Below are 24628 nucleotides of genomic sequence, written 5' to 3'. Positions count from 1 at the left end.
CGTGACTGTTCGTTGAATAGCCTCATTGAATAATTTTCGGGCTCTGGGTTGTTTGTTTTGATTATTTGCTTGCTTTGAGTATACATTATTTGTTTTATGTTATTGGAAAGCTAAGTCACATGGTATTTTTTGTGCTCCATGACTGGAGAACCGAAACTGGAGACTAATGAAAAACGAACTGTCAGCCATGAATTTTCAAATGAATAAACCCTCATGATTTAAACCATGTAATTTTGGGGATTCACAAACATTTTTACTAGTACCTGGTAGTTCAGGAAATGTTTGGGAATGAGAAATATACTGACCCCACAAATCAGTGAGATAAATTTGGTGGCTTTTTAGTGAAAATATGCACAAATCAGGTAGTTTATTTTATAGCATTTGAACACCTCTACGGTGTTCAATAAAAAAGGAGGGCCTGAATAAAGAATGATCAGAGTGGCCAATTTAATAGCAAGGCTTTTACTTCCATTAAAACAAACAGGAGCACAATATGATCCCCAAGTGGCAATCACAACCAGGCCTAACATTTCCTAGAAAGCAGGAAGTGATATTTGCCATAGCCAGGAAAAGATGACAGGACAGTGAACTGAAGGCTGGATCCTAAATCCATATTAACATTAGGCAGCTATGGTACCAAACTATCTTCTGTACACCCCACTACCAATGCTCATTGCTGTTTTCTGCTTCTTTCCCCTACCGGGAAATTGCTAATTTTTAACAATATTAACAGATTTTGGGACAGATTCTGAGTTGTGATGTATTCGTTGTACACCAGTTTCATATAAAAAAATTAGTGTAAAAAGTTCCCCAACAGGCGCTGTGGAGCACCATTTAAAGTGGGGGGCATAGATTTAACCCCTGCCGTCTGACCCACCTCTTCGTATCTCAGCCCACCCCAGCAGTTTAATCCTCCATGCCCATGAGCCTCTACACCCACTCTCTCCAAACCTGAGTGAGTGATACTATGACCAGGCACAAATTCTAACCCGAGTATTGTTGCGAATCTACTTGCCAGATCGCACAGCCCTCACTCAAATTTGGCCCAGCCACCCCTCCATTATGACAAAGGGGCATCCATACCAAATTTGAGTGAGTGGCGTTGCAACCTGGTACATGGAGTCACAGTGGCACTCAGGTACCCGCAGCCTATGCCCCCAACAAGTTTGTATCAAAAGTAGGCAACAGCCAAATCAGATAGCTGTGGGGTTACAATGGAGGGGCATGGACCCCACAGCACAGGGAAGGAAACAGCAAAACAGACACGTCCAGCAAGAAAAAGAGGATATGTACAGTCTAGTGCTATGCTACATCTGTTCTTAACCATGCCAAAGTGGATTAGACTCCTGACATAACTTAAAGAAGCCCTGTTGTAGTTCTAATATGTGCCAGAGAAGAGTCACCATGCTATCCCTGGCTTCTTAACCCAACAGCTAGGCAACAGGTCACGTGCACCTCCTATATTCAGTGCTATTTCACTAGTTTGGTGGGGCTACTCCCACCATGCAGCAATTATACAGTTATTCCTGAGATAAAATGATCATGAGTGAAGTAGTCACTATCACTATTATATTGCATTCCTTAACATTTATGTTTGACTTCTATGTAATTCTAGTCTATATAGGTTTTTACACATTTATATAATGACTGCGGTGAGGAACATAAATGTTTGCCTGAGTGTACTGGGGAGACATATGAGTGACAGGGAGCCAAATGGCTGCAGCAGGTGGGATCTGGCTATTTGAAAAGTCTGGACCATGGGAGGAGTGGCTGTGACTATAAGCATTGGCTATGTAGGAGATGTGTTGGGAGAGAAGTCTGGGCACCACACAGATGAACACCCATTTTGTCCCGTAACTAGGCTTTCCATATTGCAGAATCCCTGCAGTTGAAGGAGAGATTTTATGTTGTCTTTAAAGAGCCATTATGCCCATCACCGGCTCTACTGTGGACTTTACCTATACTCGGGTCTTTTGATTTTGGAAACTTTGTATTTCTTGTATCTATGGCTGTCCTTGCCGGCCTATCTTGCCAGAAAAAGGATCAGCTTGAGAGTAGGGATCCTTACTCCTAATAGGAAATTGGGAGTAGATCCATATGGAAAATCTCACTGTAGTGAATGTTTTCACCAACATTTCCTCAGGCAGAGGGGAAAGAGCTGGGCCTAGAAGAGTGGAAGGAGGCAGAGGAAAGGAGAGTTCATCCATGCTACTTTGCCAAAAGGTGCAGTACAGATGGAGCTTTTTTACTGATAGATCAAGTAATCAAACATGCATACAGTAACCCAGAGTTGCAGCAGCTTCTTGTACCCCTATCTCACTAGGCACTGAAGCAGCAGCACTTAAAGAAACATGTCATGCCGCCTGTTATGCGTTGAGACTCTGCTCACTCTAACACTGTCATTCAAAACATCCGGCACAGCACCTCTCGCCTGGCACACTGAGCAGAGACATTTTGCTTCAGCTATCCTTATGATTATAAGTGCAGGCCCATCCCGGAGCATATTAAACCTTGCTCTTTAACTTAAAGAGCTAAACTAGCCTGTATCACTGTTACAAACAAAAGATATATTAAAATAGATCAATCTTCCTCCTATCAGCTGCAGCAGCAGTTTGAAGAATAGAAGAAATATTGCATATACCATTGAGATTGCCACACAGGCCAGTAGGAAGGGGACCCAGTAACATGCTATAAAAATCAAAGGTCCGGTATGTTAACTCTTCTCTCCTCAGGAGTACTGAATTATTTGAGCAGCCCTGGCGGCACCACTGCTGTGAAGTCCTGTCAAAGTTTCCAGTATAAACATACAAGTGGTAGAAGAAGAAATTAATACATCCTCTGCATATGACTGCAGAGGGGACCCTCCATAATCAGCTATCCCTTGCCCATGTGAAAGCAGGGACCCATGGATTCCATTCCTCCAAGGTTCTATGGGATCAGTGACCACAGTTTTGGGTTTGGGGCTGGAGACAGAAGGGGTTGGAACAAAGGACTGGCTGTGTTCCATGACAATATCCCTTGCTTTTCCACTGAGTGCCTGGGTGGACATTCTAGAGGGAATTAATGCTGCTTCAGATAGTTTTATCTATACTGCAACTGAGCAAAGGGACCCAGCTAATGGCAAAAAAGCTCCTTCTGCAGGAACCCCAAACCACACCCCTCAAGTGGACGCTTAACAGGAATCTACGGAAGGTGAGACTTACAGAAATTGTCCTGTACTTTTTTTTTTTTTTCCTGTGGCAGATTGTGATCTGGCTCAAGACTATTAAAATCTTCTTAGGTTAAGCTTGTCACACAAGTTCTACCTATGTCTGTCTGTTCATCTGTGATATTTATAGATCACCTGTCACTATGGTATTTAACTAATGAAAAGACTTTTTAAAACAAAGTTCTCAATTAAGCTCTTAGATTTTGAGAGACAACACTGGCATTTTCCCAGGTTTCAGATGATGATTTTTTGTCATGCAGTAGCAAGAAAATGAATATTTTAGAAGGCAGATAATGGCTTATTTAGAACAGTAAGACAGAGAGAGACAGATTACTAGGATGAACACGTGTGAACCCGGAACTCCTGTATTCTAAATTCTGGTTCTGCCACTGACTTCCGCTGTGACAAGTCCCTTCCACTCTCTGTGGAATCAAATTTCACCCTTTGTAAAATGAGGAATTATAATACTTACCTACCCATTTTACAGGATTAATCACTTAATATTTATAACATGCTTTGAAGAGGCAATGTGCTAATAAATATAATAGTACCTCGCTTATTTATAGCACTTGTCATCAGTAGATCTGAAACGGCTTTGTCATCTTTAATGTATTTTTATCCTCACAATGCCCCTGTGAGGTAGAAAGTATTATTATCCCCATTTTACAGATGGGGAACTGAGAAACACAGCAGCTAAGCGACTTGCCCAAGGTCACAATGGAAGTCTGTGGCAGAGCAGGTCCCCACAAGGCCTATGCTGGTGCTATAACCACTGGCATTCCATTTGCCAATTTAAAATATTTTTTTAGTTGAAACTCTACTTTTCAGGTGAGAGTATTTAAAAAACCCTGTTATTTACAGTACTGTATCATAACTCCAGCAGGGGAGGGATAGCTCAGTGGCTTGAGCATTGGCCTGCTAAACCCAGCATTGTGAGTTCAATCCTTGAGGAGGCCATTCAGAGATTTAATAGGGGAGTGGTCCTGCTTTGAGCAGGGAGTTGGCCTGGATGATTTCCTGAGATCCCTTCCAACTCTGGTATTCTATGATCCTAAATTAAGGTTGCACAGACAACAACATTCTAGAAGGCACATTAGTTTGACACTTAGATGCTCAACAGCATAATTAATTAGTGATCCCATATTAAGATATTACTAGCATTGTCTCTCAATGGGGTTACTGAGATGGAAGGGGTTCTAATAATCCTTAGCTTCTTCAAACAACATTGTTTGGTCATATCTGGGAGTATCTGAAATTGAAATGCAAAGTAGCAGATATTAAAAACAAACAAACACCAAAAGAATATTTCTCAAACCAAAATTGAAATTTTTCAAAATTTTCAGTGAATCAAAAGTTGAAAAAATTATTTCAAGTCAAAACAAAATGTTTTGTTTAGACAAAATTGAAATGTCCCATTTTGGCTTTGACCACTTTAACTGTTTTTGGTTGTTTTATTACTAAAATTAATGGAAATTTTGAATCAAAAAGTCATCTTAAATAGAAAAAAGTCAAAATGTTTTGTTAATGTCAAAATAAAATGTTTTCATTTGTTGGGTTTTTTGCAAGGGGAAAATGGGGGGGTTTGACTGAATCAAAATTCAGCAACACTGACCTGAATTCACAAAATGTTTTAGTGTTGCCTAATTTGCATTTTCTGCCAAAAAAACTTCCGACAAAAATCGTCACTTAGTTCTAATCTGAAAAACTGAATCTTCATGGCCTTTCAGATTTTCTTTTCTTTAGAAAGTCAATGGATCCTTATTTTTGCAATGCAAAGCAGTTGTGAAGGAGAATGCGAATCAGAAAATCTTGTGCTGATTAGAGGTCCCTTTCCCCTTCTCAATAAATTGCTTCCAAGCAGGCTTTTCTATAGTTGTCAAGCACAGGAAAAACTCTCTCCAAAAAACTCCCAAAGGCTCAAAACATCAATTATCACTTTACAGTTGCAGTTGCAGTCCCTGATCGGATGTGTCTCCATCTGAGATTAATCTATAAAAATCAAATTGGAAGTATGACCCACCATTTTGATTTTCAGGTGGGTTATATAGAATTTCCTGCTCAAAATAGAGAGGCCTGGCAACCAGATGAATGCAGTTAATCTCCATACAGAAAACAGCCATTCAGTCAAATGCAATGAAGATAAAACAGTTATGCATATCATTAGCATTTGAGACCACTTACAACGAACCCTGGGAGGTGGTGATTCTTGGCCTTACTTCAAACACAAATTCTGAGGGACACTGAGTGACCGTGGTGCTAACATAAACACTTCCTTTTTTATTTTAAATACTGTCAGAAGTTGATATTTATGAAAGCGAGAGACTGACAGCGTAGCTAGAGCCAGGCATAGCCTGGCAGGCACTGGGTAAGCTGCCCCATACCGCTCTTCCAGTGTGCCTTGTTTCTGACCTTCTTCCTCCTATTTCAGTCTGCAGCCTGCCCAGAAGAAAAACAGCTAATCATGTGAGATGTTGACAGACTGTTTGGCAGTTTTCTGATAGGCCGAGCCTTCTATAATTCTGCTTCCCTTGTGACCCAAGGATTCTTTGGACCCAGAGTGAAGGGTACTCATTAAGCCAGTGCAAACATAGCAGGGAAAATTAAAAATAAGTTCTGCTTCTTCACTATTCCCAGCTCTTACTGAATTATCATTTTGGGTCAGCTGGTTGCATTTCCCAAAGCCTCCATTGTCAGGACAGGATGGGGAAGCAGATGCTCACAGGTTACTGTTACAGGGTGCTGGGCTGAGGACTGTCTCAGATGCACCAGACTTTAGATGAGATGTTGAACCTTCATATGTGTTTTGCTGACTGTCTGGGTAGAAGATGGAGATCCTATGTCACTTACTGATAAGAGAGAGACCCCATGTTCTTATAAATATTACCTCTCTTGTTAAAATAGGTACTAATGTTCAAGTCTGCATGAGACAGACTATGAAGTACCTCACTTGTATAGCCATATGGGTTAGTACGTGTTTGACATAGTTTTAGGGGACAAGAGAAATCACAGGACCAGGGATTAATCTCTCTCTTCCATGTTGTGGACTGCTGTCCAGTTCATTAACACACTTGCCCTCCTGGCAGCGTTAGGATATCACCCCACAAAGAAAGGTTGATTGATCAAGGACATCAGGGATGAGGATATTGGTTGCTTCAGAAGCAAGGCCAATGGTCCTTACTACCTTGCATGGTGCTAGGTAGAATGATGGTAGAGGTGGACCCTAGCAGTAATTGTGCCAAGAGAGTGGCAGAGAAGTGAGTAATGCTCTCAAGCCAGAAAAGACCATTATGACAATCTAGACAGACTTATCTCCTGCATAACACAGACCCATAGAATTTTACCAACTGATTCCTGTATCCAGCCCATAATTTATCCTTGTACATCTAGAATCCGATCATGGGTGGAAACAATGACAAAGCAATTGAGATCACCTGACATCTGAAGGGAGAGGTGCTGCACTGAGATATTATAAATTCCTGCTTCAAATCACAATCCAAAGTCACAGTGACAAAAGGGGCATTCTTGAGTGAGATTTCACTCTAGGTGTTCATTTGCAATCTGATCAGGTTATATTATGCATGTCTAGGAAAAATTGTTACCAACTTACCTTCTGAACCACAGAGTGATGAGACTGGGTAGAGTGTTGCGGGGTTTTCTCCATGGTTTGATTCATGCCTATTATAATTTTTATAAGATGTTGGAGTCATTTATATGTAATGCTGTAATAGAGAATTACTTGTTTTGACTAATTAGTTGGTGCTGTGATCACTGACATGTTCATCATTTTAAATTCTCTGTTTCAGATCCTGCATTCCAAACTATCATAAGGCAGCTAAGCATACAAGTGACAGATATCTATAATAAGCATGAAAGTGAATAAAATAGGCAAAACCAGATAAATTAGGAGTCTAGGGATATGAACAGCAGCTCTTCAGGAAGGTTCCCTATGCAAGTAGTTTGCTTCATTGCAGTTTATTTCTGTTTTGTCTCTCCCACACCATTCATTATCTATTAGCTGCTATTAGCCTTTTCTGTGGTGGGTCAGTAAGCATGTTAGGCCAAGATATACTGAAGACAGCTTCTCTTCTGCACTGTTGCACTCTTCGTAGGAGCAGTCAATTTAGACCCTTAGGGATGGAATTCTCAGGCACTTCTTTAAACCTGAGTTTCGGAATATACTGGTATTGTACCATCACTAGCCCATGGGACTGACTATTAGTTGTAAAGGACTTATTTTAACTAATTTGATATGTAGACCTGATGGTACAGGAATAGCGTATATTAGTTACTTAATGCACTTCTAAAAAATGGTAAGGATGGTATAAGAACATGAACAGAATAGAACCTTGAGTTCTAGGGCAACCTTCCCAGTATCCAGTTGTGTAAGTTGTCCAATATATGAAGAGCAACTGTTAAAAACTGTCAGGAAAATTTGCCCAAGCACAAAACCTTTTTGCCTGCCCTTCCTGCAGGTGCTTTGGCAAATAGATAATTTCATGGTTACATACTGTACAGCAAAGCAACACAAACATATTAAGACCAAACACATCTTGGGGTTCTGTGAGGATCAGAGATCCCTCAGCTTTTGTTCCTATGGTAACTCTAATACTATCAGAGCCATCTGGGGGAAAGAATGGCAGTCTGGACTATGGACTTTAGCTACATGTTCAAACTACAGTATTACTTAAATAATACATCATAATATTTTCCCAATTTGAGATATAATTGTACAGCATCCTGCAGTGTTGTGTACCGCTGCGTGTGTTCTAGGGAGAGTCCATTAAAGCCACTGATATGAAAATTACCTAGTCAGAATACACAACACACTCCAGAAGATGAGTGCCTTATAGAATAACAGTGAACATTAGCTGGTGCTCATAGGTCACCTGGGAGTGCAACAAAGTTACCCTCATAATTAACTGCCTGGAGACCTGCGAACTCACCCCTGCGGCACTTCCTGCTGGTGTCTTCCAGGAATTAGCTTGATTCAGCTCTGGAGCACCCTCTGCAGGCTGGTGATCCGCCTGTCCTCTGGCCCCGTGTCCCTCCCAGGACCCAGTGCCCTTTTACCTGGGGTGCTGCTACCTAGGAGAAATCCCCTCAGTCTTAGGGTCTCCCCTCCCTGGGGAACCTCGACCTACTATCTCCATCTTGCCTCAGTATATGGCTACTGCCAGTCATTGTCTAGCCCCATGCCCTGGGGCAGACTGCAGTATTAGCCTACTCATCACAGGCAAGGAGGGTTTGTACCTGCTGCCTTTGCCTACCCCTGGGCTGCCTCCTGCAACCTCCCAGTACCTATTAGCTCAATGCTAGGCCACAGCCTGGGGCTTTCCAGGCTAGAGCTCCCCAGCTCCTCTGCCTTTCCCCAGCCCTGCTTCACTCAGGTACCCTGTGTCCAGCTCCCTGCAGCCAGGCTGTCAAGATTCCTTCCCCACTCTGAACGTTAGGGTACAAATGTGGGGACCTGCATGGACACTTCTAAGCTTATTTACTAGCTTAGATCTGGTAACTCTGCCACCATACAGAAATTTTAGTGTCTGGAGCACTTCCTGTCCCCCCAAAACTCTCCCCTCCCTGGGTGGCCTTGAGGGACTTCACCAGTTCCCTGGTGAACTCAGATAAATCCTTGGAATCTTAAAACAAGAGAAATTAACCATCCCAAATCTCAGACAGTGTGGAACCACACTGGCGGATTTCTTCCTAGAACTTTAAGAATAAACAGATTAATAAAACACATGCACCTTTACAATATACTACTAATATGTAAAACTACAAGATTTTCTACATTTCAAGGACAATTTTAAACCAGTTGATTCTGGGAAACTTTCATGGGAAGAGTGCATCAGCTACTTTGTTAGAAGCTCCTGAAATGTGTGAATTTCAAAATCAAAATCTTTGGAGAAGCTTAAACTCCATCGAAGCAGTTTTTTGTTGTTTTCCCTTGGCAGTATGAAGCACTTTAGTGCAGCATGGTCGGTTTGTAGCTGGAACCGCTGTCCCCAAACGTATGGGCGTAGCTTTTCCAGGGCAAACACAATGGTGTAGCATTCTTTTTTCACTGATTGACCAGTGGCTTTCCCTCTCAGACAGTTTCTTGCTGAGAAACAGGACAGGATGAAATTCTTGATCCAGTCCTTCCTGCATTAAAACTGCTCCTACACCACACTCAGATGTATCTGCGGTTACTAGGAATGGTTTGTCAAAGTCTGGGGCCCTTAGCAGAGGGTCAGATATGAGTGTTGCCTTAAGCTGCTTAAAGGCCTTCTGGCACTCATCAGTCCACTTAACTGCATTTGGCTGTGTCTTTCTGGTCAGGTCTATTAGTGGAGCAGCGATTTGGCTGTAGTGTGGTACAAATCGCCTGTAATATCCGGCCAAGCCTAAGAAGGATTGGACCTGTTTCTTTGACTTTGGGACAGGCCATTTTTGGATAGCATCCACCTTAGCCTGTAGTGGATTTATCGTTCCTTGACTCACCTGGTCTCCAAGATCAGTCACTCTGTTTTGGCCTATTTGACACTTTTTAGCCTTAACAGTTAGTCCTGCCTGCCTGATGCGCTCAAAGACTTTTTCCAGATGCTCCAGGTGTTCTGCCCATGAATCAGAAAAAATAGCCACATCATCAAGGTAGGCAGCTACAGATTCTCCCAATCCTTCTAGGAGACCATCTACAAGTCTTTGGAAGGTGGTGGGTGCATTTCGCAGCCCGAAAGGAAGCACATTAAATTCATACACCCCTGCATGGGTGATGAAGGCTGACCTTTCTTTGGTAGCTCATCGGTGCGTGGCATTGGATAGTTGTCGGGATGAGTTATAGCATTTAGCTTATGGTACTCCATGCAAAAGCGTATTTCCCCATCTGGTTTCCCCATCTGGTTTGGGTACTAGAACCACTGGAGATGCCCATGCACTGTTAGAGGGGTGGATTATACCCATCTGTAGCATGCTTTGGATCTCCCATTCTATAGCAGCTTGGGCATGAGGACACACCCAGTAGGGTGGGGTTCTAATTGGATGAGCATTACCTGTGTCAATGGAGTGGTATGCCCGTTCAATCCACCCTGGGGTGGCTGAGAACATTGGGGCAAAGCTAGTGCATAGCTCCTTGATCTGCTGTCGCTGCAGGCATTCCAGGGTTGTGGAGAGGTTCACCTCTTCCACACCACCATCACTTTTTCCATCGTAGTAGACACCTTCAGGCCACTCCACATCATCTCCTCCCTGGGCTGTAAACTGAAAAACTTTTAAGTCTCTGTAATAAAAGGGCTTTAGAGAATTAACATGGTACACTTTAGGCTTTAGGGTTGAGGTGGGGAATGTTATGAGATAGTTGATAGCTCCCAGGCACTCTTGGACCGTGAATGACCCTTCCCATTACGCTTTCATCTTATGGGCCTGTTGTACCTTCAAGACCATAACCTGGTCCTCTACTTTGAAGGAATGCTCTCTGGTATGTTTATCATACCAGGTCTTTTGCTCTTTCTGAGCATCCTTTAGGTTTTCTTTAGCAATTGCTCCTCATATCCAGGCATCCCAATTCTTTCCAATTTGGTAGGCGTGTCGGGTAAATAACACATCTGGTTTCCACCTTAGGGCTCTGAACTGCCAACGGGCATGCTCAGGTGTTAGCCCCATTCTGATTCTGGCCTTGGTTTGAAAAAGATTATAATTGTTCATGTGTTCCTTAGGCATTTCAGCCACCACCTCTGCTAAGGGTCCACTGAGCTGTGGCCTCAGCTCTATCATGTACTGGTCTGCAGAGATGCTGTACCCAATGCAGGCCCTTTCAAAATTTTCTAAGAAGGCCTCAGTATCATCACCTGCCTTGTAGGTGAGGAATTTTCTGGGATGGGCAACAGTACCTGGAGAAGGGTTGTTAGGGTTGGCGGCTACATCTGGCTTAGCCCTTGCTAATTCCAGGGCTTGCTGGTGGGCCTCCCTCTGGATCTCCATCTCTTTTTGTTTCATCTCCATAGCTCTCCGGTGGCCAGCCTCTTTGGCTTTCTCTTCTCTTTCTCTTTCTTTTTGTTTCATCTCCATCTCTTTTTGTTTCATCTCCATCTCTTTTTCTCTCCCCTCCATCTCTTTTTCTCTTGCCTCCATAGCTCTGTTGTGGGCAGCCTCTTCTCTGGCTATTTCTTATTGTTTTATTTCCATCTGTCTCTTATGTTCGTTGTCTTTCTCTGTTGCTTCTAGCCTAGCCAGGTCTAGTTTGTTAGTTGCTCCATTGGTACTAATTTTCCTGCTTTCTTGTGCTGGCCACACCCCTCTGCAGCTCACTGAAACTGGGATGCACTCAGCTCAGGGCTGCTTGGTTAATAGAGACTTTCTAACTAGTTATACCAGAGAGGTAGAAAGAAAGAAAGAAAACAATTCATCTTGTAAATTCCTTTTGCTGGCTGCTTGCTCACAGCTTGAAGCCTCCTCTTAACAAAGACTCTTGTTAAAAAACTTAACACTTCTGCCTTCAGGCTGCTTTCTAAGCAGCTAGAAAGGAGAGAAAAAAAAATCCTGCTGGCTTTTGGTTCCTAAAAATATCTCTCACCGCTGCTCACCATGTCAACGTTCCTTCCCCACTCTGAACGTTAGGGTATAAATGTGGGAACCTGCATGGACACTTCTAAGCTTATTTACTAGCTTAGATCTGGTAACTCTGCCACCATACAAAAATTTTAGTGTCTGGAGCACTTCCTGTCCCCCCAAAATTCTCCCCTCCCTGGGTGGCCTTGAGGGACTTCACCAATTCCCTGGTGAGCTCAGATCCAACTTCCTTGGATCTTAAAACAAGGAGAAATTAACCATCCCTCCTCCTTTCCCCACCAATCCCTGGTGAGTCCAGATCCAATCCCCTTGGATCTTTAAACAAGGAAAAATCAATCAGATTCTTAAAAAGAAAGCTTTTAATTATAGAAGAAAGGTAAAAATCATCTCTGTAAAATCAGGATGAAAAATACTTTACAGGTAATCAAATTCGTATAGCCCAGAGGAACCCCCTCTAGCCTTAGGTTCAAAGTTACAGCAAACAGAGGTAAAATCCTCTCAGCAAAAAAGGACATTTACAAGTTGAGAAAACAAAAATAAAACTAATCCGCTTTGCCTGGCTGTCACTTACAATTTTGAAACACGAGAGACTGATTCAGAAAGATTTGGAGAGCCTGGATTGACGTCTGGTCCCTCTTAGTCCCAAGAGCGAACAACAACCAAAAAAAAGAGCACAAACAAAGACTTCCCTCCACCAAGATTTGAAAGTATCTTGTCCCTTTATTGGTCCTCTGGTCAGGTATCAGCCAGGTTTACTGAGCTTCTTAACCCTTTACAGGTAAAAGAGACATTAACCCTTAACTATCTGTATATGAAACAGGCCCTTCTCCCTCTACAACTAGAGAGAGACTGAGCCTGGCTTCCTGGCCTTTTTATACAGACCAGCTGTGGCAGTGGCCTGATTGGGGCGTGGCCCAGCTGCAGCCACTTCCTAATCAGCCTAGCTTAGTTACTCCCAGCCACAACCTAAAGCCCTTTAGTGGCAGGAGCAGGGTAAGCCCCCTGCTACACTGCCTCATGCTCAGGCCTACCTCGACCGGGTCCTGCGAGAGGGCACGCCCCGCCCACCCTCCACCCTGAGCCCTCCGGACCTTTTCATCGGGCCCCTGCCCTGTGGACCCGACCGGCCTCCCCGCCCCTTCTTAGCAAGCCGGCTGCATGATCTGCAGCTAGTCCGCTTCCAAACCATGCCAAGAAAACATCTCTACACACTCGTGCTCCACACCCTTCACTTCCTCACCCTCGTGTCCCGCCCCGACACAAAGTGGCAGGACCTCCTGCCACCTCTGGAGGGTGAGGAGCCCCGGTGGGCCAACCTCTACTCTACCCTGGTCCCGAGGCCCGCCGGGGATATCAATTGGTAGGTCCTTCATGGGGCCGTGAGCATGGGTGTGTATTTGGTGCGGTTTACCCCTGTCCCAGACAACTGCACCTTCTATGGCATGAGGGAGACCCTGGCACACGTCTACTTAGAGTGCGCCAGGTTGCAGCCCCTATATTGGCTCCTCACCAATATCCTGTTATGTTTCTGGCTGCTCTTTTCCCCTCACCTCCTTCCCTATGCACTCCCTATCTGTGGCCCCACAAAGTCCCGGGACTTCATGGTCAACCTCCTCCTCGCCCTGGCTAAAATGGCCATCTACGCAATCAGGGAGAGGAGGTTGGCCAATGGAGACTCCTGTGACTGTGGGGCTTGTTTCCGGTTCTTAGTCTGTTCACGCATCCGTGCAGAGTTCCTCTGGGTGGCGTCCACTGGCTCCCTTGACGCCTTCGAGAAGCAGTGGGTGCTGTCTGGGGTTCTCTGCTCGGTGTCCCTGTCAGGCTCCCTTCTTATGACCCTTTGCATTCCTGTCCCTGTTCTTTTACTAGTTGTCCCCAGAAATCAGTTGGGTTCTGAGATCCTGTAGATCCTCCCCTTAGGCTGGCGGGGGGATCCTCCCTTTAGGCTGTGGGGGGGGATCCCCTTAGGCTGTACATCCTTAGCTGTAACTCAGATGAGGCAGTGTACCTATCAGGTTCCTCCCGCCCACTTCCCGGGAACCCAATAGGTGCACTGCGTCATCTGAGTTACAGCTAAGGATGTACAGTATGTGTATGTGCATGCATGGTATATTAGCTTCATAGAGTTAACTGTCTCATCCCTTTACATTACACTTAAGGAAAGCTGTCCTGTTGGTTGAAAAAAAATGTAGAAACTAAACTGATAATGTTGTCGTAAGCTCTGTTAAATCTTGTTGAAACTGGTGAGTGTAACCACCTCTCTTCATTGAAGCAATGTAAGAAACAATAGAAGGCCTCAAAGCAAAACACAGGCACATGTCACTCCTCCAGAAATATGCAAGTCCATTCAGGAATTAGCACTATGTGAGTGGAGGGCTTAACTGATCATAGGGTTGACCAGTTTGGTCTTAATTGACCAGATGTCCCAATTGTATAGGGACAGTCTCAATTTTTGGGTCTTTTTCTCACATAGGTTTCTATTCCCCCCCACCCTCTGTCCCAATTTTTCACATTTGTTGTCTGGTCACCCTATCTGGGCACTGTTTTGGGAGGGGGGTGAGTGTGTCTGTGTGTGTGTGGCTGCATAGCAACAAAGACACAGAAGGAGCAAGAAGCCAGACATAGCAACAGAAGCACTGGCCGCATGACCCTGAGAAAATGCCTAGATAGGGAAAGCTCTTGGATAGAATGCTGGCTGAAAGAGGCTTGGAGCAAAGAAAATATCTTCTGTTGTTTGATTCCTCCTCTGCCCAGGGAAACAGGACTTTGTAAATTCTTTGTAAATAAACAGGATTGCACCAAAGATTCTTAGTTCCATAATTAATTTCTCCTCCTAACCAGAACAACATGCAAGAGCTCACATTTTTTGCTAGCTACTTAGGTCAAAAGAGATAACAACATGAAAACTTAGAACAATAGAGATACTGGACATATATATATAGAACTCAGTGTGTACTTACACACACACACACACGCTATTCTGTCACCCCATGCAATCCTATTCATACAAATGAGATACGTGTGTATTGTAAGTATGACTATGTAGAGTACACTGTATATTATCTACCCACAGAGCACACATCTCCATATATCTGCTTATGCTAAATTAATTCTTCCACAACACCTTAAGAAACTATCTTATCTGCCCTTCATACAGCAAAAATACCAAACCACCCCAAAGCATTTTGCAACTGTATGATATCTTAGGAGAGCAGGGAGATTGTATGAAAAATCAGAGATCAATTAAAAACATGGCTACTATTCATAGCCCTTTTATAATGTAATATCATGGATTTATAATTTTCCCTAAGGAAACTAAATTAATTTTCAGAGATTTGTTTTTCTTTTTTTTTTAAACTGAGTGAAACAAGTGTAATAAATAACTCTTTCTAGTACCTGTGGAGATAATTGGCTGGAAAACTATAGGGTGATAATTGTTAACCAACTTGAGGTCACCTCAGCTGTACATTAGCATCATTGAGACATGCTTCTGAGCAACAAGAACATGACCTTCAGACAAACATTAATTAAATGAAAAAGTTAAAAGAGGAGTTGAATTTACAGCCCAGCATACCTTGCCACACATTTTAACGGCTGAGCTGGTTTCTTAGATTTTTCTCAGTCTTTACAGAGCTTTCCTCTTTTAGGGCTTGGCAACACTTGAGAGTTGCAGCGCTGGTGGTGGCTTTACAGCACTGTAATTTACTCCCCGTCCACACTGGCAAGGCACATACAGCGCTGTATCTCCCTGGCTACAGCTCTGGTTGTACTCCACATGGATGAGAGGAATAAAGAGAACAGCGCCGGAGCTGCAGAGCTGGAGTGCCAGTGTAAACAGTGATTAATCTTTCTACGCGGTAACTGACCTCTGGAATTTTCCCATAATGCTTTTAACTAAAGAACTCTCTTTGTTTTGTTGTGAACTCGGGGTTCCTGGAGCTGCTTATTTGAAAAACAAACACAGCAATTGTTTGCTCGAGCAGAGGCAGGCAGGGAATGCCCACAGGTAGTGTTTGCTTGAGAGAAACAGCACGGCTGGGGGAGTGGGGAAGGGAGTCCGTTGGAGCAGCTGCTTATCTGGTCTGAAGGCTATTTGCATTTAAGAGTGAACGAGAGAGGGGTGGGGAAAGTGGTCGGAATTTGCAAGGCAGGGAGCTGACACTGTGTTGGCTCCAAAAATCCACTCTCTCTCTCTTCCCCACGCTCCCTGTCACAGTCCACCCTACCCCCCCCTTTTGAAAAGCACGTTGCAGCCACTTGAACGCTAGGATAACTGCCCATAATGCACCACTCCCAACACTGCTGCACATGCTGCAAATATGGCCACACTGCAGCGCTGGTAGCTGTCAGTGTGGCCACACTGCAACGCTTTCCCTACACAGCTGTACGAAGACAGCTTTAACTCCCAGCGCTGTACAGCTGCAAGTATAGCCAAACTCTTACATGCATATTTTGTAGCCAAAAGATTCATTTGATAGTGGAAGTTTTCAATGAAAGAAAGCCTGGTTACATGGTCTAGCTTACTGAAAACTGAAAAGAATCAGTTGCTTGTAAGGAAAGTTCTTTCACCAACCCGCATTTGCACCTATTCCAACCTGACGTGTGAGCTGGATAATACTCCAAATTATTCAAGTACTGGTAATTCAATTTTTTGCTCATCTCCTTCTACTTAGGAACAGACACAGCTTCGGAGTCTGCTAGTGTGGATGTAAAATTCCAGCATATACCGCTGCCATTGAATGGAACAGGACTATCATTACTGCTTCAATAAGAACAGGATTGTGCCCTCTGTCAGTGTGCTCTTAAAAAGTAGATATTTAATGTATTGTAGTGCTTGCCATACAAGATGCTGTATGTAGTTCATTATAATGGCCATGCTGGTAGTTGCCAACCAGATTCAGTCTTATAAATCTCTTAGGGTATGGCTACACTCGAAACTTCAAAGCGCTGCAGTGGGAGTGCTGCCACGGCAGTGCTTTGCAGTGTGAGTGTGGTCGCAGTGCCAGTGCTGGGAGAGAGCTCTTCCAGCACTGCACGTACTCCACATCCTCATGGGGTTTAGCTTGAGGTGCTGGGAGCCGTGCTCCCAGCACTGCGGCACTGTTTACACTGAGGCTTTACAGCGCTGTATCTTGCAGCGCTCAGAGGGATGTTTTTTTCACACCCCTGAGCGAGAAAGTTGCAGCGCCGTAAAGCGCCGGTGTAGCCATGGCCTTATAGTAGAGCTACACTCTGCAGTTCCCGATCCTTACAAGTCCTGGCTGGTCTTTTCAGATTCTGGTTAAGGCCATCCAGGGGCACTTTCAGTACAGTGCTGTGCACTGTGCAAAAGGACTATACTCAAAGAAAGCCATTAGTGATTTTTGTAATCCAGAACAAAAGAAATGACTCTTGCCTTTAAATTCACACTGTGGTCAATAATTTAAAAAATAGTAAAATTCACTCATCCCAAGGAGGTTACTGACATTTTGAGAAGCTCTTTCCTATCACTGCAAATAAAAAAGGATGAAAGCACTCTGGTTTTAGCTGGTTTTAAGAAAGTTTCAACACTTCTGTATGTTTTTGGGTATCTATTGCTTTCCTTTAATTTGTTTTGGGTTACTTTAAAGTCAGATAGGATTCAGGATTTGTAGGTAAAGCGAGAGAAATCACACCCTTTGCTCTCCATCAAAAGATATTTCCTCTTTAATTGCATTCTTTTCCTTCAGCTCTTAAGAGAGGGGCAATTAGGGGAGGAGAAGCACTTCCAGACCAGTAGCTCAATCCTCTCTGCTCTCTTCACTTTGATTCAGAAGTCTCATTGGACCAAATTCCCAATGCTGTTCTTCATAGGATGAAGATGAATTAATATTCATAGGATAGGATAATCTGAGAGAAACTCCTCTCAGATATTAGAAGAATGTGGTCTGGATGTCAGTCATTATTCTCTGTCACTGCTAAATGCATGTACTCATATTCTACACAGGAGAACTGGGTTGTTTGGAGGAACAGAATAAGGCAGTGTCCAAGAGCTGCCCCTTAGGTAAAAGAAACTTCATCACGCCCTTCAAAAGCAAATAGATTAAAAAAACACCACTATATTATTTTCTTTTAATTTGAACCTTCTTCCTTGTCTTGCATAAAATCTACCTGTTATTTTAAGAGATTCTGCCCTTGAAGTATGGAGCTGATCACAGGCCAACACAAATCCATTTCCAGAAGAAATAGGTAACAGAATGGAGCCAACATTAAAACATATATTTAAAATCAAAAGACCAAGATTGGTCTTGAATTCAATGTGAGCATCATATGTCAACATGTGAAATAAATGAGTAAAGTCTGAGACCCATATTTTTAAAATGCCAGTGTGTGGTAAGACCTCCCAGATGTGGATTTGATTAGGGCCAAAGTTAGGCTGGTTACAACCTGCAGCTAGCAAGATTTTTTTTTCTCCTCAACAAGCTCTGATGATTGAAATACTGCAAGGAGAGGGGGAGAGGGAATGAGTTGAACTTCCCCAAACTGAAATTGTACTCCTGCTAATGATGTGTATTTATGCTGAGAACCAGCTGGATACATAAAAAGTTGCTGTTATTGTTGATTTGTTATTTCTTCCTTAGGTTGGCAGAATTTCTCACAAAAGGGATAGGGCCCAAAAGGTGGCTGCTTACAACCCTCCTAATTATATCTCAAATGAGCAGCTGTTTACAAGCGAAGTGCACTCTAGAGGGATTCAATGGGCAGACAAATTATTTCCACCAGACGAACTATGGCTGAATCATTCCAGCCAATCAAATACAGTGGTAGTTTTCATCAAACTCTGGCTTGAGCATCTAGGAGAGGATTCAGAGTGAAATTCTGAAATCCTGGATAAAGACCAAATAATCAGGCTTTTATGTGGCTGCCATTTGTGGGAGAGACGTAAGTCTACCTTCTTCTAGCCCAGGAATAAGCAGAGAGGCTGCAGCATAGCACTTCCACAGCCTTCTTGGCTGCTGTACCAGTTTATGAGTTGGCATAGGGGCCATTGTCCTGCTATATAAAGGTACTGAGAAGATCCAGTGGCCCTTTTCTGGACAACCCTCAACATTCTCCATTGCACGGGCCTATTTGGAGTCCAGGTCAGAAGAATGTGGGGGAGTGCAGGCCCTACTGCATAACCACTCCATCCACACATCACCCCTCTGCAGGAGCTTATGACTCACATTACTGAGAGCTCCTTAAATCAAAACACTAATCAAGGTTTTTTTGGATACACAGCCCTGCATAGTGTGTGTATTCATACAGAACTGACAAAAGTCCCAAAGTCTTGTCCCAATATGCATGGGGCTCATTTTAAAACTGGGAATGAATTGTCCAATGGCAGACTATTCCTTGGTTGTTCCAAAGTCCTTGTCAAGAATCTGGAGAGGACATCCTCTGGCTATTTCACAGAGCTCCTGCAATGCTGAGAGCCTCCTGCGTACCACCTACAAAGGGGGCAATTTTAGCCCTAGTGACAATATTGTCCTTAAGGTGGACAAAAAGGTAATTCAGACTCCACACTTGCTGGACACTTGGAATTTCTCGAACATCTGTTTGAATTAAAATGGGACATTAGCCACTAGAAACTGTGCTGAACAAGCAAACTCACCTGTTTACACAAACCCCTCTGTTAAAGGCCATGCCAGCCACAATCTACTACAGCTGCACAGAATTTTTAGGCACAGAAGTATGTTTCTGAATATTCAGTAGCAGCTTAGAAAAGTTACCTATATTTGGAATACTTAATATGGCATCCTTTCAATACCACTGTGCAAAACAAATGGATGCATTATCATTCACTCTGACCATATTTTGAATGCAAATAAAGTCTTCCTTACTAATGATTAAAATGCTAACTGATTTGAAAGGCTGCGTGGCGCCTTCCTGAGAAGCAGATTTTTAATAGAAATGAATTTTAGAAATGCATTTATCACAGCACAGGATCTGATGACGCTGGCAGCTAATAAACAGTCAGAGGCATATTGCTTTCTACTGAATGCTTTACCAAAGGACCAGCTTGCTCTTTTAGGGTTCTTTAGGCTAATAGGGTTTGAAATTTTTCAGCAATTCTTTAGCATCTCTAGAACACACAGGAATTTAGATAGCTTGCAGGAATTTAGATCGCTTTAATGAGCTGCAGCCACATTGTCTTTAAATAGAAATGTGCCCACTTATATCATCTGAGGACCTGGGCCTATATCTGTGATTTTGTTTTTCTATTCACCCTTGGAATTTAGCTTACAGACTCAACTACAAGTAGCTAAATAAACAAACTGGAATTAAATCCAGAACTTCAGTAAACTGTGATTGGTCAAGCACAGAGGGAACAATATCGTTTGTCTAATACACAGCTTATTTTAGGAGGCGATAGCAACTTTACGTTAGATCTGTATCTCTTAGGATCTTTCCCACTAAACTGGATTCAATCACTAGTTGCTTCTTGCACTGGAAAAACAATTGAGATTGAAGAGAATGGCAAATGATTTGGAGTCAGAAAAACCAGTCTGAGAGAGGTGCCTTTCTGGGAGCTGAAGAAAACCAAAAGCCACTTAACTTCCCTGTCATAGATTAGATCCATAGATTATCAGGGTTGGAAGGGACCTCAGGAGATCCTCTAGTCCAGCCCCCTGCTCAAAGCAGGACCAATCCCCAAATGGCCTCCTCAGGGATTGAACTCACAACCCTGGGTTTAGCAAGCCAATCCCAGCTCAGGCCAGCAGCAGAGAAACTGCAGCAGTGGAGAAAAAGAGTAAGGTCTGAATAGTGTGGAAAGAAAAAAAGAGGGCCAAGGTGAATAACTATTGCACTGTGGCTAGTGAAATACTACAGTGTGAAAACCTCCACAGTGTAGAGAGAGGGGGATTGTTGATGGGAACTGCCAGGCTGAATGCCAGCATTAGACGATTCCAAGGCATTTGGGAGAGGTGGTTTGGCCATTCAGTTGAGACAGGAGGAAGCAGGTGCAGAAGCAGCATCTCACATCCTGCTTTCCTCTCCCAGGTTTCCTGGGGCCCCCTAGCCCCCAAGGGCCAGAAAAAGTAGTGTTAAAAAAATCTGAAGTTCTCAAACTGTGCTCCACAGAGCAGTGACTGGTGATCTGTGGAGCCAGGGCAAGTCGCCTGGTGTTGGCCGTCCTCGTAGCCAACTGCTAAACTGTATTAAAAGAAGACAAAAATACCTAAATGCATTCCTTAATGTCACCATTTCCTGAGTGCATAAGTGTCACCACAGTTGTTTATGGGCTATCTGCTAAATATTTGAACTAGCATCTGTCATCTGAGGTTCACAAAATACTTTATAAGCAAACAAACACTTCCCATTTTCTAGAAAGGGAAGAAATGGAATCACAGAGAGCTTGTGTGACTTGCCCAGGAGCTGTGGCAGAGTCACGAATGGAACTCTATTTTCCTAATTCCTAAGAGATTTTTGATCTCACCATCAGACCGCACTGTCTCCTGCATACTAACCCTCCTCCCTTGCCTAAAAAGCCTGTCCTGAGAATTTAATGGCCAGAGGGAGGCTTTGGAGTTCTGATCCATAGGTTAGCTGGATGATGACAGAATAATACAATAAGGACCCTAATGAAACTGCAGAAAAACCTGAAAGTCTCTGAATTAAGTTTAGAAGCATGAACAACAAGGGTGATGTCATGGTGGGAGTCTGCTATAGACCACCAGACCAGGGGGATAAGGTGAATGAGGCTTTCCTCAGGCAACTAACAGAAATTACTAGATCACAGACCCTGGTTCTCATGGGGGACTTTAATCCCCGGGTATCTGCTGGAGAGCAATACAGTGGTGCACAGACATCAAGGAAGTTTTTAGAAGTGTAGGGGAGGCAATTTACTGGTGTAAAAAAAAAAAAAAAAAAAAAAAAAATAAAAACAAAAAAAAAAAACAAAAAAAAAAATAAAAAAAGAAAGAAAAGTGCTGAGAACAGAATAGGGCAGAGCTTTCTGAACTGCTGCCACAAACGGGACGAATAGTAAGGGAAGCAAGGGGATGGGAAATGGGGGCAGTGACATAAGATGTCAGTTCAGAATCCTGACCAAAGGAAGAAAGGAAACAGCAGAATATGGACCTGATTCAGAAAAGAGACTTGACTCCCTCAGGGACATGATGGGCATGATCCTGGGAGAAAAACATAGGGGGAAGGAGCCCAGGAAAGTTGGCTGTATTTTAAAGAAATCCTGAAATTGAGGTTGCAGGACAAACGATGCAGGTAGAAGATAGTAATTGGAGGTGAAGCTTCGGCTTAACGTGAAATCTGCTGATATTAAAACCAAGAAGAATCTTACAAGGAGAAGATGTAAAAGTTGCCTCGGGCATGCAGGAGTGAAATCAGGAAGGCCAAATCACAACTGGAGTTCCAGCTAGCAAGGAGTTAAGAGTAACAAGAAGGTTTTACAGTTATGGTAGCAACAAGAAGGTGGTCAGGGAAAGTGTGGGCCCTTACTGAATGAGGAAGCCAACCTAGTGACAGAGGAGTAGAAAAAGCTAATGTACTCAATACTTTTGCCTGTCTTCACGAACAGGTCAACTCAAGACTGCTGCACGTGGCAGCACAGTTGGAGAGGAGGTGATCAGCCTCCGTGGAAAAAAGAGTGGTTCAGGACTATTTAGAAAGATGGATGAGAACAAGTCCACAGGGCTGGATGACTTTAGCAAAGCTTTGATACAGCCTCCCATAGTATTCTGGCCGGCAAGTTAAAGAAGTTTGGCTGGATGAATGGACATAAGATGGATAGAAATCTGGCTAGATCATTCGGGGCTCAAAGGTAGTGGATTCAATGACACCCATGTCTAATTGGCAGCCGGTATCAAGCGTAGTGCCCAGGGGTCGATCTGGCAGTTTGTTCAATATTCATTAATGATCTGGAGATGGCGTGGATTGCACCCTCAGCTAGTTTGCAGATGAACTTGTCAAGGTTCCTCCCCACTCTGAACTTTAGGGTACAGATATGGGGACCTGCATGGACACTTACTAACTAATTACTAGCTTAGATTCTGGTAACACTGCACACCAGAAATTCAGTTCTGAACACTCCTGTCCCTCCAAACACCCCTCCCCTGGTAGCTTGAAGGCTTTTCCACAAATTCCTGGAACACGATCAACCCCTTGATCTTAACATAGAGGAGATTTAACACCTCCCCCTCTTTCCCCCACACATCCCTGGGAGTCCAGATCCAATCCCTTTGGATACTTAAAAAAGGAAAATCAAATCAGGTTTTAACAAAGAAACTTAATTAAAGAAGAAAGTAAAAATATCGTCTGTAAAATCAGGACTGGAAAATACTTTACAGGATAATAGATCATAATAGGCCCAAGGACCCCCTCTACGTAAGGTTCAAAGTTACAGCAAACGAGGTAAAATCTCCAGCAAAAAGGAACCATTCACAAGTTGAAGAAAAAAAATAGACAACACGACTGGCTGGCTGTTACTGACAAGTTTAAAACAGAGAGACTGATTCAGAAGATTGGAAGCCTGGATTGATGTCTGGTCATTCTAGTCCATAGAGAAACAACCCCCAAACAAAGAGCACAAACAAAGACTTCCCTTCCCCAAGATTTAGAAATCTTGTCCTTATTGGTCCTTGGCAGTGTCAGCAGGTTTATGAGCGTTCTTAACCTTTTAACAGGTTTAAAAAGAGGCATTAACCCCGTTAACTACTGTTTATGAAACAACTAAACTGGAGAAGTAGAACTCTGGAGGATAGGGAGGATACAGAGGACTAGAACAATTAGAGGATTGGGCCAAAAAAATTAATGAGATCAATAAGACAAGTGCAGGGTCTGCAATTAAGGAACTGACAGAGTCCATGGCACTGCTAAGACTAGGGACCAGTTGGCTAAGAGCAGTTCTGCAGAAAAGGACTAGGGGTTACCAGTGGAGGAGAAGCTAGTGAGCCAACAGTGTCCTCGTTGCGAAGAAGGATAACAGCATTTGGTGCTGTATAAGTAGGAGCAATGCCAGCAGACCGAGGGATTGATCATTCCCACCCCTATTTGCATTAATGAGGCCCTATCTGAGTATGTGTCCAGTTTTTGGGCCCACATACAAGAAGGACTGTAGAAAAAATTGGAAGAGCCAGCGGAGGGCAACAAAAATAATTAAGGGGCTTGAAGCAACCGACTTATCGAAGAGAGGCTGAGGAACTGGGATTATTTAGTCATAGGAAGTCATAGAATCAAAAGGTGGAAGGGACCTCATGAGTCATCTAGTCCAACCCCTGCTAAAGGCAAGACCATTTTCCCTAAATAATCCCAGCCAGGTCGCGGTCTAGCCGGAACCTTAAATAGCTTTAACAGATGGCAAGATTCTACCACCTCCCTAGGTAACCCATTCCATACTTCACCACTCTCCTAGTCAGAAAGTTTTTCTAATTCCAGCCTTGACTTCCCCGCAACTGCAACTTCAAACCATGCTCCTTGTTCTGTCCTCCGTCACACTGAGAACAGCCTAGATCCTCCTCCTTCGGAGCATCCCTTCAGTAGTGAAGTTGCTATTCAAATCCCCCCTTAGTCTCTCTTCTGCAGGCTAAAAAGCCAAGTTCCTTCAGCTCTCTTCATAAGTCATGTCTCCAGTCCTCTAATCATTTTTGTTGCCCTCCGCGGACCTCTCCAATTGTTCCACGTCCTTTGTGTAGTGTGGCGCCCAAACTGACACAAATCCAGATCGCCTCACCAGTGCCGAATAGGGGGAATAACACATCCCTCGATCTGCTGGCAACACTCCACAATACAGCCCAGTATGCTATTACCTTTTTGCTACAAGAGCCACACTGTGGCTCAGTTCAACTTTCCATCTACCGTAACCCCAAGATCCTTTCTTTCAGCACTGCTACTAGCCAAACAGTCCCCAGCCTGTAGCAG

General features: G+C 43.5%; 1 long non-coding RNA gene across 1 annotated transcript in view; it reads left to right on the top strand.

Annotated features, from left to right (window-relative positions):
* The first annotated feature begins 4112 nt into the window (after positions 1-4112).
* The window catches only part of LOC142045797 (uncharacterized), a 368358-nt gene continuing 347842 nt past the window's right edge, over positions 4113-24628 (top strand). The window contains exon 1 of the long non-coding RNA XR_012654661.1: positions 4113-4144. This is a non-coding gene — a long non-coding RNA (uncharacterized LOC142045797). The remainder of the gene's footprint in view (positions 4145-24628) is intronic.

This window comes from Chelonoidis abingdonii, chromosome 1 (genome assembly GCF_003597395.2).
Source record: "Chelonoidis abingdonii isolate Lonesome George chromosome 1, CheloAbing_2.0, whole genome shotgun sequence".
In the NCBI taxonomy this organism is placed as follows: Eukaryota; Metazoa; Chordata; order Testudines; family Testudinidae; genus Chelonoidis; species Chelonoidis abingdonii.
The sequence above is the reverse complement of the archived record's forward strand: the minus strand, read 5'-3'. Positions and strand labels throughout refer to the sequence as shown.